The sequence below is a fragment of the Lactuca serriola genome, chromosome 1, assembly GCF_051521515.1.
Source record: "Lactuca serriola cultivar US96UC23 chromosome 1, Lser_US96UC23_V15, whole genome shotgun sequence".
Taxonomy (NCBI): domain Eukaryota; kingdom Viridiplantae; phylum Streptophyta; class Magnoliopsida; order Asterales; family Asteraceae; genus Lactuca; species Lactuca serriola.
Genome location: NC_136408.1, coordinates 202,660,535 through 202,673,538, shown reverse-complemented (window position 1 = coordinate 202,673,538; position 13,004 = coordinate 202,660,535). Strand labels below are relative to the sequence as shown.

The 13,004-nt window shown below is 47.8% G+C and overlaps 24 non-coding genes and 15 pseudogenes across 24 annotated transcripts in view; all 39 read left to right on the top strand.

Annotated features, from left to right (window-relative positions):
- LOC145081872 (5S ribosomal RNA) overlaps positions 1–38 on the top strand; it is a 119-nt gene extending 81 nt beyond the window's left edge. The window contains exon 1 of the ribosomal RNA XR_013696414.1: positions 1–38. This exon is cut by the window's left edge and continues 81 nt beyond it. This is a non-coding gene — a ribosomal RNA (5S ribosomal RNA).
- A 231-nt stretch (positions 39–269) lies between these two features.
- On the top strand, positions 270–387 carry LOC145080150 (5S ribosomal RNA; annotated as a pseudogene).
- Positions 388–587: 200 nt separating this feature from the next.
- LOC145083483 (5S ribosomal RNA) lies at positions 588–706 on the top strand. Its single transcript, XR_013697957.1, has one exon. It is a non-coding gene; the product is annotated as a 5S ribosomal RNA (ribosomal RNA).
- A 231-nt stretch (positions 707–937) lies between these two features.
- LOC145081860 (5S ribosomal RNA) lies at positions 938–1,056 on the top strand. The gene has a single exon (XR_013696402.1). It is a non-coding gene; the product is annotated as a 5S ribosomal RNA (ribosomal RNA).
- Positions 1,057–1,288: 232 nt separating this feature from the next.
- Positions 1,289–1,406, top strand: LOC145079746 (5S ribosomal RNA; annotated as a pseudogene).
- Positions 1,407–1,606: 200 nt separating this feature from the next.
- Positions 1,607–1,725, top strand: LOC145081849 (5S ribosomal RNA). The gene has a single exon (XR_013696391.1). It is a non-coding gene; the product is annotated as a 5S ribosomal RNA (ribosomal RNA).
- A 231-nt stretch (positions 1,726–1,956) lies between these two features.
- LOC145079744 (5S ribosomal RNA) lies at positions 1,957–2,074 on the top strand (annotated as a pseudogene).
- A 200-nt stretch (positions 2,075–2,274) lies between these two features.
- On the top strand, positions 2,275–2,393 carry LOC145084516 (5S ribosomal RNA). Its single transcript, XR_013698959.1, has one exon. It is a non-coding gene; the product is annotated as a 5S ribosomal RNA (ribosomal RNA).
- A 231-nt stretch (positions 2,394–2,624) lies between these two features.
- On the top strand, positions 2,625–2,742 carry LOC145079642 (5S ribosomal RNA; annotated as a pseudogene).
- Positions 2,743–2,942: 200 nt separating this feature from the next.
- Positions 2,943–3,061, top strand: LOC145084773 (5S ribosomal RNA). The gene has a single exon (XR_013699203.1). It is a non-coding gene; the product is annotated as a 5S ribosomal RNA (ribosomal RNA).
- A 231-nt stretch (positions 3,062–3,292) lies between these two features.
- LOC145079596 (5S ribosomal RNA) lies at positions 3,293–3,410 on the top strand (annotated as a pseudogene).
- A 200-nt stretch (positions 3,411–3,610) lies between these two features.
- Positions 3,611–3,729, top strand: LOC145083147 (5S ribosomal RNA). Its single transcript, XR_013697632.1, has one exon. It is a non-coding gene; the product is annotated as a 5S ribosomal RNA (ribosomal RNA).
- A 232-nt stretch (positions 3,730–3,961) lies between these two features.
- LOC145079595 (5S ribosomal RNA) lies at positions 3,962–4,079 on the top strand (annotated as a pseudogene).
- A 200-nt stretch (positions 4,080–4,279) lies between these two features.
- On the top strand, positions 4,280–4,398 carry LOC145084688 (5S ribosomal RNA). Its single transcript, XR_013699121.1, has one exon. It is a non-coding gene; the product is annotated as a 5S ribosomal RNA (ribosomal RNA).
- A 231-nt stretch (positions 4,399–4,629) lies between these two features.
- On the top strand, positions 4,630–4,748 carry LOC145081838 (5S ribosomal RNA). The gene has a single exon (XR_013696380.1). It is a non-coding gene; the product is annotated as a 5S ribosomal RNA (ribosomal RNA).
- Positions 4,749–4,979: 231 nt separating this feature from the next.
- LOC145085388 (5S ribosomal RNA) lies at positions 4,980–5,098 on the top strand. The gene has a single exon (XR_013699788.1). It is a non-coding gene; the product is annotated as a 5S ribosomal RNA (ribosomal RNA).
- Positions 5,099–5,329: 231 nt separating this feature from the next.
- Positions 5,330–5,448, top strand: LOC145083145 (5S ribosomal RNA). Its single transcript, XR_013697630.1, has one exon. It is a non-coding gene; the product is annotated as a 5S ribosomal RNA (ribosomal RNA).
- Positions 5,449–5,680: 232 nt separating this feature from the next.
- Positions 5,681–5,798, top strand: LOC145079594 (5S ribosomal RNA; annotated as a pseudogene).
- Positions 5,799–5,998: 200 nt separating this feature from the next.
- LOC145084687 (5S ribosomal RNA) lies at positions 5,999–6,117 on the top strand. Its single transcript, XR_013699120.1, has one exon. It is a non-coding gene; the product is annotated as a 5S ribosomal RNA (ribosomal RNA).
- Positions 6,118–6,348: 231 nt separating this feature from the next.
- On the top strand, positions 6,349–6,467 carry LOC145084500 (5S ribosomal RNA). The gene has a single exon (XR_013698943.1). It is a non-coding gene; the product is annotated as a 5S ribosomal RNA (ribosomal RNA).
- Positions 6,468–6,698: 231 nt separating this feature from the next.
- LOC145081827 (5S ribosomal RNA) lies at positions 6,699–6,817 on the top strand. The gene has a single exon (XR_013696369.1). It is a non-coding gene; the product is annotated as a 5S ribosomal RNA (ribosomal RNA).
- Positions 6,818–7,049: 232 nt separating this feature from the next.
- Positions 7,050–7,167, top strand: LOC145079743 (5S ribosomal RNA; annotated as a pseudogene).
- Positions 7,168–7,367: 200 nt separating this feature from the next.
- On the top strand, positions 7,368–7,485 carry LOC145085442 (5S ribosomal RNA). The gene has a single exon (XR_013699840.1). It is a non-coding gene; the product is annotated as a 5S ribosomal RNA (ribosomal RNA).
- Positions 7,486–7,716: 231 nt separating this feature from the next.
- Positions 7,717–7,835, top strand: LOC145081816 (5S ribosomal RNA). The gene has a single exon (XR_013696358.1). It is a non-coding gene; the product is annotated as a 5S ribosomal RNA (ribosomal RNA).
- Positions 7,836–8,067: 232 nt separating this feature from the next.
- Positions 8,068–8,182, top strand: LOC145080426 (5S ribosomal RNA; annotated as a pseudogene).
- Positions 8,183–8,385: 203 nt separating this feature from the next.
- Positions 8,386–8,504, top strand: LOC145081805 (5S ribosomal RNA). The gene has a single exon (XR_013696347.1). It is a non-coding gene; the product is annotated as a 5S ribosomal RNA (ribosomal RNA).
- Positions 8,505–8,735: 231 nt separating this feature from the next.
- LOC145081794 (5S ribosomal RNA) lies at positions 8,736–8,854 on the top strand. Its single transcript, XR_013696336.1, has one exon. It is a non-coding gene; the product is annotated as a 5S ribosomal RNA (ribosomal RNA).
- Positions 8,855–9,086: 232 nt separating this feature from the next.
- On the top strand, positions 9,087–9,204 carry LOC145079742 (5S ribosomal RNA; annotated as a pseudogene).
- A 200-nt stretch (positions 9,205–9,404) lies between these two features.
- Positions 9,405–9,523, top strand: LOC145082865 (5S ribosomal RNA). Its single transcript, XR_013697366.1, has one exon. It is a non-coding gene; the product is annotated as a 5S ribosomal RNA (ribosomal RNA).
- Positions 9,524–9,753: 230 nt separating this feature from the next.
- On the top strand, positions 9,754–9,871 carry LOC145080099 (5S ribosomal RNA; annotated as a pseudogene).
- Positions 9,872–10,071: 200 nt separating this feature from the next.
- LOC145081783 (5S ribosomal RNA) lies at positions 10,072–10,190 on the top strand. Its single transcript, XR_013696325.1, has one exon. It is a non-coding gene; the product is annotated as a 5S ribosomal RNA (ribosomal RNA).
- Positions 10,191–10,421: 231 nt separating this feature from the next.
- LOC145084831 (5S ribosomal RNA) lies at positions 10,422–10,540 on the top strand. Its single transcript, XR_013699259.1, has one exon. It is a non-coding gene; the product is annotated as a 5S ribosomal RNA (ribosomal RNA).
- Positions 10,541–10,772: 232 nt separating this feature from the next.
- On the top strand, positions 10,773–10,891 carry LOC145081772 (5S ribosomal RNA). The gene has a single exon (XR_013696314.1). It is a non-coding gene; the product is annotated as a 5S ribosomal RNA (ribosomal RNA).
- Positions 10,892–11,122: 231 nt separating this feature from the next.
- LOC145079741 (5S ribosomal RNA) lies at positions 11,123–11,240 on the top strand (annotated as a pseudogene).
- A 200-nt stretch (positions 11,241–11,440) lies between these two features.
- Positions 11,441–11,559, top strand: LOC145084732 (5S ribosomal RNA). The gene has a single exon (XR_013699164.1). It is a non-coding gene; the product is annotated as a 5S ribosomal RNA (ribosomal RNA).
- A 231-nt stretch (positions 11,560–11,790) lies between these two features.
- Positions 11,791–11,908, top strand: LOC145079593 (5S ribosomal RNA; annotated as a pseudogene).
- A 200-nt stretch (positions 11,909–12,108) lies between these two features.
- Positions 12,109–12,227, top strand: LOC145083648 (5S ribosomal RNA). Its single transcript, XR_013698116.1, has one exon. It is a non-coding gene; the product is annotated as a 5S ribosomal RNA (ribosomal RNA).
- Positions 12,228–12,459: 232 nt separating this feature from the next.
- On the top strand, positions 12,460–12,577 carry LOC145079740 (5S ribosomal RNA; annotated as a pseudogene).
- Positions 12,578–12,777: 200 nt separating this feature from the next.
- On the top strand, positions 12,778–12,895 carry LOC145079738 (5S ribosomal RNA; annotated as a pseudogene).
- Positions 12,896–13,004: the final 109 nt, after the last annotated feature.

Here is a 13,004-nt window from a genome sequence, read left to right as displayed (position 1 = left end):
GATGGGTGACCCCCTGGGAAGTCCTCGTGTTGCACCCCCCTTTTTCGTTGTCCGTTTGCGTTTTTTTAGATTTTACGTGCGGTTTTTTTGCTTTTTTTCCTTTCTTTCTTGCTATTTCTATGCTCGGGTGCCCTCCGGTTCATGGTTGATGCTTTTCGTATTTTTGGAACGGAGCCGATCGGTCACGTGGGTCCCACGCCCCGCGTACCAAAACAAAGGAGGTTCTGCGTCTTGTAACACATAAAAACAATAAACATGGATAGTATTTCGGGTGCGATCATATCAGCACTAATGCACCGGATCCCATCAGAACTCCGCAGTTAAGCGTGCTTGGGCGAGAGTAGTATTAGGATGGGTGACCCCCTGGGAAGTCCTGCGTTTTTTTAGATTTTACGTGCGGTTTTTTTGCTTTTTTTCCTTTCTTTCTTGCTATTTCTATGCTCGGGTGCCCTCCGGTTCATGGTTGATGCTTTTCGTATTTTTGGAACGGAGCCGATCGGTCACGTGGGTCCCACGCCCCGCGTACCAAAACAAAGGAGGTTCTGCGTCTTGTAACACATAAAAACAATAAACATGGATAGTATTTCGGGTGCGATCATACCAGCACTAATGCACCGGATCCCATCAGAACTCTGCAGTTAAGCGTGCTTGGGCGAGAGTAGTACTAGGATGGGTGACCCCCTGGGAAGTCCTCGTGTTGCACCCCCCTTTTTCGTTGTCCGTTTGCGTTTTTTTAGATTTTACGTGCGGTTTTTTTGCTTTTTTTCCTTTCTTTCTTGCTATTTCTATGCTCGGGTGCCCTCCGGTTCATGGTTGATGCTTTTCGTATTTTTGGAACGGAGCCGATTGGTCACGTGGGTCCCACGCCCCGCGTACCAAAACAAAGGAGGTTCTGCGTCTTGTAACACATAAAAACAATAAACATGGATAGTATTTCGGGTGCGATCATACCAGCACTAATGCACCGGATCCCATCAGAACTCCGCAGTTAAGCGTGCTTGGGCGAGAGTAGTACTAGGATGGGTGACCCCCTGGGAAGTCCTCGTGTTGCACCCCCCCTTTTTCGTTGTCCGTTTGCGTTTTTTTAGATTTTACGTGCGGTTTTTTTGCTTTTTTTCCTTTCTTTCTTGCTATTTCTATGCTCGGGTGCCCTCCGGTTCATGGTTGATGCTTTTCGTATTTTTGGAACGGAGCCGATCGGTCACGTGGGTCCCACGCCCCGCGTACCAAAACAAAGGAGGTTCTGCGTCTTGTAACACATAAAAACAATAAACATGGATAGTATTTCGGGTGCGATCATACCAGCACTAATGCACCGGATCCCATCAGAACTCCGCAGTTAAGCGTGCTTGGGCGAGAGTAGTATTAGGATGGGTGACCCCCTGGGAAGTCCTGCGTTTTTTTAGATTTTACGTGCGGTTTTTTTGCTTTTTTTCCTTTCTTTCTTGCTATTTCTATGCTCGGGTGCCCTCCGGTTCATGGTTGATGCTTTTCGTATTTTTGGAACGGAGCCGATCGGTCACGTGGGTCCCACGCCCCGCGTACCAAAACAAAGGAGGTTCTGCATCTTGTAACACATAAAAACAATAAACATGGATAGTATTTCGGGTGCGATCATACCAGCACTAATGCACCGGATCCCATCAGAACTCCGCAGTTAAGCGTGCTTGGGCGAGAGTAGTACTAGGATGGGTGACCCCCTGGGAAGTCCTCGTGTTGCACCCCCCTTTTTCGTTGTCCGTTTGCGTTTTTTTAGATTTTACGTGCGGTTTTTTTGCTTTTTTTCCTTTCTTTCTTGCTATTTCTATGCTCGGGTGCCCTCCGGTTCATGGTTGATGCTTTTCGTATTTTTGGAACGGAGCCGATCGGTCACGTGGGTCCCACGCCCCGCGTACCAAAACAAAGGAGGTTCTGCGTCTTGTAACACATAAAAACAATAAACATGGATAGTATTTCGGGTGCGATCATACCAGCACTAATGCACCGGATCCCATCAGAACTCCGCAGTTAAGCGTGCTTGGGCGAGAGTAGTATTAGGATGGGTGACCCCCTGGGAAGTCCTGCGTTTTTTTAGATTTTACGTATCGTTTTTTTGCTTTTTTTCCTTTCTTTCTTGCTATTTCTATGCTCGGGTGCCCTCCGGTTCATGGTTGATGCTTTTCGTATTTTTGGAACGGAGCCGATCGGTCACGTGGGTCCCACGCCCCGCGTACCAAAACAAAGGAGGTTCTGCGTCTTGTAACACATAAAAACAATAAACATGGATAGTATTTCGGGTGCGATCATACCAGCACTAATGCACCGGATCCCATCAGAACTCCGCAGTTAAGCGTTCTTGGGCGAGAGTAGTACTAGGATGGGTGACCCCCTGGGAAGTCCTCGTGTTGCACCCCCCTTTTTCGTTGTCCGTTTGCGTTTTTTTAGATTTTACGTGCGGTTTTTTTGCTTTTTTTCCTTTCTTTCTTGCTATTTCTATGCTCGGGTGCCCTCCGGTTCATGGTTGATGCTTTTCGTATTTTTGGAACGGAGCCGATCGGTCACGTGGGTCCCACGCCCCGCGTACCAAAACAAAGGAGGTTCTGCGTCTTGTAACACATAAAAACAATAAACATGGATAGTATTTCGGGTGCGATCATACCAGCACTAATGCACCGGATCCCATCAGAACTCCGCAGTTAAGCGTGCTTGGGCGAGAGTAGTATTAGGATGGGTGACCCCCTGGGAAGTCCTGCATTTTTTTAGATTTTACGTGCGGTTTTTTTGCTTTTTTTCCTTTCTTTCTTGCTATTTCTATGCTCGGGTGCCCTCCGGTTCATGGTTGATGCTTTTCGTATTTTTGGAACGGAGCCGATCGGTCACGTGGGTCCCACGCCCCGCGTACCAAAACAAAGGAGGTTCTGCGTCTTGTAACACATAAAAACAATAAACATGGATAGTATTTCGGGTGCGATCATACCAGCACTAATGCACCGGATCCCATCAGAACTCCGCAGTTAAGCGTGCTTGGGCGAGAGTAGTACTAGGATGGGTGACCCCCTGGGATGTCCTCGTGTTGCACCCCCCTTTTTCGTTGTCCGTTTGCGTTTTTTTAGATTTTACGTGCGGTTTTTTTGCTTTTTTTCCTTTCTTTCTTGCTATTTCTATGCTCGGGTGCCCTCCGGTTCATGGTTGATGCTTTTCGTATTTTTGGAACGGAGCCGATCGGTCACGTGGGTCCCACGCCCCGCGTACCAAAACAAAGGAGGTTCTGCGTCTTGTAACACATAAAAACAATAAACATGGATAGTATTTCGGGTGCGATCATACCAGCACTAATGCACCGGATCCCATCAGAACTCCGCAGTTAAGCGTGCTTGGGCGAGAGTAGTATTAGGATGGGTGACCCCCTGGGAAGTCTTGCGTTTTTTTAGATTTTACGTGCGGTTTTTTTGCTTTTTTTCCTTTCTTTCTTGCTATTTCTATGCTCGGGTGCCCTCCGGTTCATGGTTGATGCTTTTCGTATTTTTGGAACGGAGCCGATCGGTCACGTGGGTCCCACGCCCCGCGTACCAAAACAAAGGAGGTTCTGCGTCTTGTAACACATAAAAACAATAAACATGGATAGTATTTCGGGTGCGATCATACCAGCACTAATGCACCGGATCCCATTAGAACTCCGCAGTTAAGCGTGCTTGGGCGAGAGTAGTACTAGGATGGGTGACCCCCTGGGAAGTCCTCGTGTTGCACCCCCCCTTTTTCGTTGTCCGTTTGCGTTTTTTTAGATTTTACGTGCGGTTTTTTTGCTTTTTTTCCTTTCTTTCTTGCTATTTCTATGCTCGGGTGCCCTCCGGTTCATGGTTGATGCTTTTCGTATTTTTGGAACGGAGCCGATCGGTCACGTGGGTCCCACGCCCCGCGTACCAAAACAAAGGAGGTTCTGCGTCTTGTAACACATAAAAACAATAAACATGGATAGTATTTCGGGTGCGATCATACCAGCACTAATGCACCGGATCCCATCAGAACTCCGCAGTTAAGCGTGCTTGGGCGAGAGTAGTATTAGGATGGGTGACCCCCTGGGAAGTCTTGCGTTTTTTTAGATTTTACGTGCGGTTTTTTTGCTTTTTTTCCTTTCATTCTTGCTATTTCTATGCTCGGGTGCCCTCCGGTTCATGGTTGATGCTTTTCGTATTTTTGGAACGGAGCCGATCGGTCACGTGGGTCCCACGCCCCGCGTACCAAAACAAAGGAGGTTCTGCGTCTTGTAACACATAAAAACAATAAACATGGATAGTATTTCGGGTGCGATCATACCAGCACTAATGCACCGGATCCCATCAAAACTCCGCAGTTAAGCGTGCTTGGGCGAGAGTAGTACTAGGATGGGTGACCCCCTGGGAAGTCCTCGTGTTGCACCCCCCTTTTTCGTTGTCCGTTTGCGTTTTTTTAGATTTTACGTGCGGTTTTTTTGCTTTTTTTCCTTTCTTTCTTACTATTTCTATGCTCGGGTGCCCTCCGGTTCATGGTTGATGCTTTTCGTATTTTTGGAACGGAGCCGATCGGTCACGTGGGTCCCACGCCCCGCGTACCAAAACAAAGGAGGTTCTGCGTCTTGTAACACATAAAAACAATAAACATGGATAGTATTTCGGGTGCGATCATACCAGCACTAATGCACCGGATCCCATCAGAACTCCGCAGTTAAGCGTGCTTGGGCGAGAGTAGTACTAGGATGGGTGACCCCCTGGGAAGTCCTCGTGTTGCACCCCCCTTTTTCGTTGTCCGTTTGCGTTTTTTTAGATTTTACGTGCGGTTTTTTTGCTTTTTTTCCTTTCTTTCTTGCTATTTCTATGCTCGGGTGCCCTCCGGTTCATGGTTGATGCTTTTCGTATTTTTGGAACGGAGCCGATCGGTCACGTGGGTCCCACGCCCCGCGTACCAAAACAAAGGAGGTTCTGCGTCTTGTAACACATAAAAACAATAAACATGGATAGTATTTCGGGTGCGATCATACCAGCACTAATGCACCGGATCCCATCAGAACTCCGCAGTTAAGCGTGCTTGGGCTAGAGTAGTACTAGGATGGGTGACCCCCTGGGATGTCCTCGTGTTGCACCCCCCTTTTTCGTTGTCCGTTTGCGTTTTTTTAGATTTTACGTGCGGTTTTTTTGCTTTTTTTCCTTTCTTTCTTGCTATTTCTATGCTCGGGTGCCCTCCGGTTCATGGTTGATGCTTTTCGTATTTTTGGAACGGAGCCGATCGGTCACGTGGGTCCCACGCCCCGCGTACCAAAACAAAGGAGGTTCTGCGTCTTGTAACACATAAAAACAATAAACATGGATAGTATTTCGGGTGCGATCATACCAGCACTAATGCACCGGATCCCATTAGAACTCCGCAGTTAAGCGTGCTTGGGCGAGAGTAGTACTAGGATGGGTGACCCCCTGGGAAGTCCTCGTGTTGCACCCCCCCTTTTTCGTTGTCCGTTTGCGTTTTTTTAGATTTTACGTGCGGTTTTTTTGCTTTTTTTCCTTTCTTTCTTGCTATTTCTATGCTCGGGTGCCCTCCGGTTCATGGTTGATGCTTTTCGTATTTTTGGAACGGAGCCGATCGGTCACGTGGGTCCCACGCCCCGCGTACCAAAACAAAGGAGGTTCTGCGTCTTGTAACACATAAAAACAATAAACATGGATAGTATTTCGGGTGCGATCATACCAGCACTAATGCACCGGATCCCATCAGAACTCCGCAGTTAAGCGTGCTTGGGCGAGAGTAGTATTAGGATGGGTGACCCCCTGGGAAGTCTTGCGTTTTTTTAGATTTTACGTGCGGTTTTTTTGCTTTTTTTCCTTTCATTCTTGCTATTTCTATGCTCGGGTGCCCTCCGGTTCATGGTTGATGCTTTTCGTATTTTTGGAACGGAGCCGATCGGTCACGTGGGTCCCACGCCCCGCGTACCAAAACAAAGGAGGTTCTGCGTCTTGTAACACATAAAAACAATAAACATGGATAGTATTTCGGGTGCGATCATACCAGCACTAATGCACCGGATCCCATCAAAACTCCGCAGTTAAGCGTGCTTGGGCGAGAGTAGTACTAGGATGGGTGACCCCCTGGGAAGTCCTCGTGTTGCACCCCCCTTTTTCGTTGTCCGTTTGCGTTTTTTTAGATTTTACGTGCGGTTTTTTTGCTTTTTTTCCTTTCTTTCTTACTATTTCTATGCTCGGGTGCCCTCCGGTTCATGGTTGATGCTTTTCGTATTTTTGGAACGGAGCCGATCGGTCACGTGGGTCCCACGCCCCGCGTACCAAAACAAAGGAGGTTCTGCGTCTTGTAACACATAAAAACAATAAACATGGATAGTATTTCGGGTGCGATCATACCAGCACTAATGCACCGGATCCCATCAGAACTCCGCAGTTAAGCGCGCTTGGGCGAGAGTAGTACTAGGATGGGTGACCCCCTGGGAAGCCCTCGTGTTGCACCCCCCTTTTTCGTTGTCCGTTTGCGTTTTTTTAGATTTTACGTGCGGTTTTTTTGCTTTTTTTCCTTTCTTTCTTGCTATTTCTATGCTCGGGTGCCCTCCGGTTCATGGTTGATGCTTTTCGTATTTTTGGAACGGAGCCGATCGGTCACGTGGGTCCCACGCCCCGCGTACCAAAACAAAGGAGGTTCTGCGTCTTGTAACACATAAAAACAATAAACATGGATAGTATTTCGGGTGCGATCATACCAGCACTAATGCACCGGATCCCATCAGAACTCCGCAGTTAAGCGTGCTTGGGCGAGAGTAGTACTAGGATGGGTGACCCCCTGGGAAGTCCTCGTGTTGCACCCCCCCTTTTTCGTTGTCCGTTTGCGTTTTTTTAGATTTTACGTGCGGTTTTTTTGCTTTTTTTCCTTTCTTTCTTGCTATTTCTATGCTCGGGTGCCCTCCGGTTCATGGTTGATGCTTTTCGTATTTTTGGAACGGAGCCGATCGGTCACGTGGGTCCCACGCCCCGCGTACCAAAACAAAGGAGGTTCTGCGTCTTGTAACACATAAAAACAATAAACATGGATAGTATTTCGGGTGCGATCATACCAGCACTAATGCACCGGATCCCATCAGAACTCCGCAGTTAAGCGTGCTTGGGCGAGAGTAGTATTAGGATGGGTGACCCCCTGGGAAGTCCTGCGTTTTTTTAGATTTTACGTGCGGTTTTTTTGCTTTTTTTCCTTTCTTTCTTGCTATTTCTATGCTCGGGTGCCCTCCGGTTCATGGTTGATGCTTTTCGTATTTTTGGAACGGAGCCGATCGGTCACGTGGGTCCCACGCCCCGCGTACCAAAACAAAGGAGGTTCTGCGTCTTGTAACACATAAAAACAATAAACATGGATAGTATTTCGGGTGCGATCATACCAGCACTAATGCACCGGATCCCATCAGAACTCCGCAGTTAAGCGTGCTTGGGCGAGAGTAGTACTAGGATGGGTGACCCCCTGGGAAGTCCTCTGTTGCACCCCCCTTTTTCGTTGTCCGTTTGCGTTTTTTTAGATTTTACGTGCGGTTTTTTTGCTTTTTTTCCTTTCTTTCTTGCTATTTCTATGCTCGGGTGCCCTCCGGTTCATGGTTGATGCTTTTCGTATTTTTGGAACGGAGCCGATCGGTCACGTGGGTCCCACGCCCCGCGTACCAAAACAAAGGAGGTTCTGCGTCTTGTAACACATAAAAACAATAAACATGGATAGTATTTCGGGTGCGATCATACCAGCACTAATGCACCGGATCCCATCAGAACTCCGCAGTTAAGCGTGCTTGGGCGAGAGTAGTACTAGGATGGGTGACCCCCTGGGAAGTCCTCGTGTTGCACCCCCCCTTTTTCGTTGTCCGTTTGCGTTTTTTTAGATTTTACGTGCGGTTTTTTTGCTTTTTTTCCTTTCTTTCTTGCTATTTCTATGCTCGGGTGCCCTCCGGTTCATGGTTGATGCTTTTCGTATTTTTGGAACGGAGCCGATCGGTCACGTGGGTCCCACGCCCCGCGTACCAAAACAAAGGAGGTTCTGCGTCTTGTAACACATAAAAACAATAAACATGGATAGTATTTCGGGTGCGATCATACCAGCACTAATGCACCGGATCCCATCAGAACTCCGCAGTTAAGCGTGCTTGGGAGAGAGTAGTATTAGGATGGGTGATCCCCTGGGAAGTCCTGCGTTTTTTTAGATTTTACGTGCGGTTTTTTTGCTTTTTTTCCTTTCTTTCTTGCTATTTCTATGCTCGGGTGCCCTCCGGTTCATGGTTGATGCTTTTCGTATTTTTGGAACGGAGCCGATCGGTCACGTGGGTCCCACGCCCCGCGTACCAAAACAAAGGAGGTTCTGCGTCTTGTAACACATAAAAACAATAAACATGGATAGTATTTCGGGTGCGATCATACCAGCACTAATGCACCGGATCCCATCAGAACTCCGCAGTTAAGCGTGCTTGGGCGAGAGTAGTACTAGGATGGGTGACCCCCTGGGAAGTCCTCGTGTTGCACCCCCCTTTTTCGTTGTCCGTTTGCGTTTTTTTAGATTTTACGTGCGGTTTTTTTGCTTTTTTTCCTTTCTTTCTTGCTATTTCTATGCTCGGGTGCCCTCCGGTTCATGGTTGATGCTTTTCGTATTTTTGGAACGGAGCCGATCGGTCACGTGGGTCCCACGCCCCGCGTACCAAAACAAAGGAGGTTCTGCGTCTTGTAACACATAAAAACAATAAACATGGATAGTATTTCGGGTGCGATCATACCAGCACTAATGCACCGGATCCCATCAGAACTCCGCAGTTAAGCGTGCTTGGGCGAGAGTAGTACTAGGATGGGTGACCCCCTGGGAAGTCCTCGTGTTGCACCCCCCCTTTTTCGTTGTCCGTTTGCGTTTTTTTAGATTTTACGTGCGGTTTTTTTGCTTTTTTTCCTTTCTTTCTTGCTATTTCTATGCTCGGGTGCCCTCCGGTTCATGGTTGATGCTTTTCGTATTTTTGGAACGGAGCCGATCGGTCACGTGGGTCCCACGCCCCGCGTACCAAAACAAAGGAGGTTCTGCGTCTTGTAACACATAAAAACAATAAACATGGATAGTATTTCGGGTGCGATCATACCAGCACTAATGCACCGGATCCCATCAGAACTCCGCAGTTAAGCGTGCTTGGGCGAGAGTAGTATTAGGATGGGTGACCCCCTGGGAAGTCCTGCGTTTTTTTAGATTTTACGTGCGGTTTTTTTGCTTTTTTTCCTTTCTTTCTTGCTATTTCTATGCTCGGGTGCCCTCCGGTTCATGGTTGATGCTTTTCGTATTTTTGGAACGGAGCCGATCGGTCACGTGGGTCCCACGCCCCGCGTACCAAAACAAAGGAGGTTCTGCGTCTTGTAACACATAAAAACAATAAACATGGATAGTATTTCGGGTGCGATCATACCAGCACTAATGCACCGGATCCCATCAGAACTCCGCAGTTAAGCGTGCTTGGGCGAGAGTAGTACTAGGATGGGTGACCCCCTGGGAAGTCCTCGTGTTGCACCCTCTTTTTCGTTGTCCGTTTGCGTTTTTTTAGATTTTACGTGCGGTTTTTTTGCTTTTTTTCCTTTCTTTCTTGCTATTTCTATGCTCGGGTGCCCTCCGGTTCATGGTTGATGCTTTTCGTATTTTTGGAACGGAGCCGATCGGTCACGTGGGTCCCACGCCCCGCGTACCAAAACAAAGGAGGTTCTGCGTCTTGTAACACATAAAAACAATAAACATGGATAGTATTTCGGGTGCGATCATACCAGCACTAATGCACCGGATCCCATCAGAACTCCGCAGTTAAGCGTGCTTGGGCGAGAGTAGTATTAGGATGGGTGACCCACTGGGAAGTCCTGCGTTTTTTTAGATTTTACGTGCGGTTTTTTTGCTTTTTTTCCTTTCTTTCTTGCTATTTCTATGCTCGGGTGCCCTCCGGTTCATGGTTGATGCTTTTCGTATTTTTGGAACGGAGCCGATCGGTCACGTGGGTCCCACGCCCCGCGTACCAAAACAAAGGAGGTTCTGCGTCTTGTAACACATAAAAACAATAAACATGGATAGTATTTCGGGTGCGATCATACCAGCACTAATGCACCGGATCCCATCAGAACTCCGCAGTTAAGCGTGCTTGGGCGAGAGTAGTACTAGGATGGGTGACCCCCTGGGAAGTCCTCGTGTTGCACCCCCCTTTTTCGTTGTCCGTTTGCGTTTTTTTAGATTTTACGTGCGGTTTTTTTGCTTTTTTTCCTTTCTTTCTTGCTATTTCTATGCTCGGGTGCCCTCCGGTTCATGGTTGATGCTTTTCGTATTTTTGGAACGGAGCCGATCGGTCACGTGGGTCCCACGCCCCGCGTACCAAAACAAAGGAGGTTCTGCGTCTTGTAACACATAAAAACAATAAACATGGATAGTATTTCGGGTGCGATCATACCAGCACTAATGCACCGGATCCCATCAGAACACCGCAGTTAAGCGTGCTTGGGCGAGAGTAGTACTAGGATGGGTGACCCCCTGGGAAGTCCTCGTGTTGCACCCCCCCTTTTTCGTTGTCCGTTTGCGTTTTTTTAGATTTTACGTGCGGTTTTTTTGCTTTTTTTCCTTTCTTTCTTGCTATTTCTATGCTCGGGTGCCCTCCGGTTCATGGTTGATGCTTTTCGTATTTTTGGAACGGAGCCGATCGGTCACGTGGGTCCCACGCCCCGCGTACCAAAACAAAGGAGGTTCTGCGTCTTGTAACACATAAAAACAATAAACATGGATAGTATTTCGGGTGCGATCATACCAGCACTAATGCACCGGATCCCATCAGAACTCCGCAGTTAAGCGTGCTTGGGCGAGAGTAGTACTAGGATGGGTGACCCCCTGGGAAGTCCTCGTGTTGCACCCCCATTTTTCGTTGTCCGTTTGCGTTTTTTTAGATTTTACGTGCGGTTTTTTTGCTTTTTTTCCTTTCTTTCTTGCTATTTCTATGCTCGGGTGCCCTCCGGTTCATGGTTGATGCTTTTCGTATTTTTGGAACGGAGCCGATCGGTCACGTGGGTCCCACGCCCCGCGTACCAAAACAAAGGAGGTTCTGCGTCTTGTAACACATAAAAACAATAAACATGGATAGTATTTCGGGTGCGATCATACCAGCACTAATGCACCGGATCCCATCAGAACTCCGCAGTTAAGCGTGCTTGGGCGAGAGTAGTATTAGGATGGGTGACCCCCTGGGAAGTCCTGCGTTTTTTTAGATTTTACGTGCGGTTTTTTTGCTTTTTTTCCTTTCTTTCTTGCTATTTCTATGCTCGGGTGCCCTCCGGTTCATGGTTGATGCTTTTCGTATTTTTGGAACGGAGCCGATCGGTCACGTGGGTCCCACGCCCCGCGTACCAAAACAAAGGAGGTTCTGCGTCTTGTAACACATAAAAACAATAAACATGGATAGTATTTCGGGTGCGATCATACCAGCACTAATGCACCGAATCCCATCAGAACTCCGCAGTTAAGCGTGCTTGGGCGAGAGTAGTACTAGGATGGGTGACCCCCTGGGAAGTCCTCGTGTTGCACCCCTCTTTTTCGTTGTCCGTTTGCGTTTTTTTAGATTTTACGTGCGGTTTTTTTGCTTTTTTTCCTTTCTTTCTTGCTATTTCTATGCTCGGGTGCCCTCCGGTTCATGGTTGATGCTTTTCGTATTTTTGGAACGGAGCCGATCGGTCACGTGGGTCCCACGCCCCGCGTACCAAAACAAAGGAGGTTCTGCGTCTTGTAACACATAAAAACAATAAACATGGATAGTATTTCGGGTGCGATCATACCAGCACTAATGCACCGGATCCCATCAGAACTCCGCAGTTAAGCGTGCTTGGGCGAGAGTAGTATTAGGATGGGTGACCCCCTGGGAAGTCTTGCGTTTTTTTAGATTTTACGTGCGGTTTTTTTGCTTTTTTTCCTTTCTTTCTTGCTATTTCTATGCTCGGGTGCCCTCCGGTTCATGGTTGATGCTTTTCGTATTTTTGGAACGGAGCCGATCGGTCACGTGGGTCCCACGCCCCGCGTACCAAAACAAAGGAGGTTCTGCGTCTTGTAACACATAAAAACAATAAACATGGATAGTATTTCGGTTGCGATCATACCAGCACTAATGCACCGGATCCCATCAGAACTCCGCAGTTAAGCGTGCTTGGGCGAGAGTAGTACTAGGATGGGTGACCCCCTGGGAAGTCCTCGTGTTGCACCCCCCCTTTTTCGTTGTCCGTTTGCGTTTTTTTAGATTTTACGTGCGGTTTTTTTGCTTTTTTTCCTTTCTTTCTTGCTATTTCTATGCTCGGGTGCCCTCCGGTTCATGGTTGATGCTTTTCGTATTTTTGGAACGGAGCCGATCGGTCACGTGGGTCCCACGCCCCGCGTACCAAAACAAAGGAGGTTCTGCGTCTTGTAACACATAAAAACAATAAACATGGATAGTATTTCGGGTGCGATCATACCAGCACTAATGCACCGGATCCCATCAGAACTCCGCAGTTAAGCGTGCTTGGGCGAGAGTAGTATTAGGATGGGTGACCCCCTGGGAAGTCCTGCGTTTTTTTAGATTTTACGTGCGGTTTTTTTGCTTTTTTTCCTTTCTTTCTTGCTATTTCTATGCTCGGGTGCCCTCCGGTTCATGGTTGATGCTTTTCGTATTTTTGGAACGGAGCCGATCGGTCACGTGGGTCCCACGCCCCGCGTACCAAAACAAAGGAGGTTCTGCGTCTTGTAACACATATAAACAATAAACATGGATAGTATTTCGGGTGCGATCATACCAGCACTAATGCACCGGATCCCATCAGAACTCCGCAGTTAAGCGTGCTTGGGCGAGAGTAGTATTAGGATGGGTGACCCCCTGGGAAGTCCTGCGTTTTTTTAGATTTTACGTGCGGTTTTTTTGCTTTTTTTCCTTTCTTTCTTGCTATTTCTATGCTCGGGTGCCCTCCGGTTCATGGTTGATGCTTTTCGTATTTTTGGAACGGAGCCGA